Raw genomic sequence first — 2,330 nt, 5'->3', positions numbered from 1 at the left:
AAAAAAAAAAAAAATGGAGAGTTATATCATGAATCTTGGGGTAGAGTAATATACACTGCACATCTTTGAGAGTGGGTACGTAAAACAAAGCATTTGTCAGACTTTTTTTTTTAATAGAGTCTCTCTGGGTATCCCTGCTAGCTTGGAAAGTCCCACGTAGACCAGACTGGCTTCAAACTCACAGAAATCCACCTGCCTCTGCTTCCAGAGAGCTGAGATTAAAGATGTGTATGCCAACACACACTTGGCACCCAACTTTTTAAATTTTTGTATGTTTATATGTGTGTATGTGTGCTTTGCCTGCGTCTGTGTTTGTGCATTCATGCACACAGCGTCTAAGAATGCCAAAAGAGGGCATTGGATTCCCTGGAACTTGAGTTACAGAGGGTTGTGAGCCCCCACATGGGTGCTGGGAACCGAATTGGAGTCCTCTGCAAGAGCAGCCAGTGCTCTTATCTGCTGAGCCATCTCCTTAATTTTTTTCCTAATAAAATTTAAAAAAAAAAAAAAAAAACAGAAATTGAGCCAGTTGGTTGTGGCACAAACCTTTGATCCTAGCACTTAGGAGGCACAGGCAGGCAGATCTCTGAGTTCAAAGCCAGTCTGGTCTACAGAGTGAGTTCTAGGACAGCCAGGGCTGCAGGGAGAAACCCTGTCTAGAAAAAAAAAGAAAAAAATAAAGGTGTGAGAGACTAGCAAAGCACTCTTTCAAAGGACTTTTTTTTTTTTTTTTTGCATTGACATGGAAACAGATTAGTTATATAGTATGCTTCTTGCAACGGTAATTTATGCAAAGAAATTTTACCAATAAATTCTTTTGATGATTAGTTTGTAAAATATCCCACCAGCTGGTTTTAGTGTCTTGAAGCTAAAATGTAGCCCCTGGATATATGCAGTATGTGTCTAGGTGCATTTCCACTTTAAATGATTCTCTTCATGGTTTATAAAGAAACTGCTCCTCGAGTGGTGTGTCTGAGCAATTTAAATGCAGAACAAGCACAGCAGGCATTAGTCAAGGAACCTTCCTTTAAAAAAATGTTGGTGACAGAGGCCAGTTGACCATAGAACCACACATGAAGTCATTTCACTCAGCAAGGTTTGTTTCCGTGATGAAATATAACATGTTTCATTCAGTAAAGGAGGTACTGGAGAGCCCTTCATGGTCATTCATATGCATGTGCTCATTCCCAGCATGAGGGAGGCTGAGGCAGGGAGATTTGCAATCAGAGCCAGCCTGGGCTACAGAGTAAGAACTTGTCTCAAAAGACATTAATTAATTAATTAATTACCTTTAAAAGTTACTAGAAAGAAGTATCTACTGATGTCCATTGTTCAGTACACAACAAACATGTCTGCACACAAAGACATCAGACAGGGCCAACCCAACATGCAGAGCTCTGTAGGGCAGACTAGGGAGAGAGTCAGAGTATGGCCATTGGTGTCCCTGAGCTCAGAGCAGCTTCCAGGTTCTTTCAGCTTGTGTTGCCAGAACCTGCCTCCTTGCCATCTACTGGTTGTCAGCAGGAGGGTACCACTGTCTAGTCCTAAAAATTGCCTCTCTCTCTCTCCACCCTAAAGGCTCAGGATGTCTTGTGCTTTCATCCTCCCTCCCTCTGCAGAAAATGCTCATCTTGTTTCTGCTGTAGTACTGATTTTGATTGACTCCCATTTTCTCTCTTTCATGCATCTCTTTCTTTGTGTATACTATGATATGTGTACGTGTGTGTGTGTGTGTGTGTGTGTGTGTGTGTGTGTGTGTGTGAGCACAGACAGAGACCTGCCCCATTGTAGCTATGGCAACCTGAAGACAAGGTTGCGTGTTGGTCCTTGCTTTCCACCTTGCTTGAGACTGGATCTCTTCCCTCTCTCGTGCTGCATCCCCAGGCAGGCAAGCTGGCCCACTGGCTCCCAGAACTCTCCACTCTCTACCTGCGCAGTTCTGGGGGTCTAAACCCAGGTCCTCACTCTCTCAAGGAAAGTGCTCTACCTACTGAAGTATCTCTCCAGGCACAGCTTTGTTTTCCTTTATTTATTTTATGTGTATGAGCACACAGATGGTTGTGAGCCTTCATGTGGTTGTTGGGAATTGAACGGGCCCTACTCGCTCCAGCCCCGCTCGCTCTGGCCCTACTCGCTCTGGCCCAAAGATTTTTATTTATTATTATATGTAAGTACACTGTAGCTGTCTTCAGACATACCAGAACAGGGCATCAGATCTCATTATGGATGGTTGTGAGCCACCATGTGTGCCACGGACCGGGATTTCTCGTGGGGTCCCTGTTCCACGGGACAAGGGATTCTGGCCAGGTGGGCACGGGATTCGGCTTTGA

This window comes from Mastomys coucha, unplaced genomic scaffold, assembly GCF_008632895.1.
Source record: "Mastomys coucha isolate ucsf_1 unplaced genomic scaffold, UCSF_Mcou_1 pScaffold22, whole genome shotgun sequence".
Classification (NCBI taxonomy): Eukaryota; Metazoa; Chordata; class Mammalia; order Rodentia; family Muridae; genus Mastomys; species Mastomys coucha.
This window is presented reverse-complemented; position numbering follows the sequence as displayed.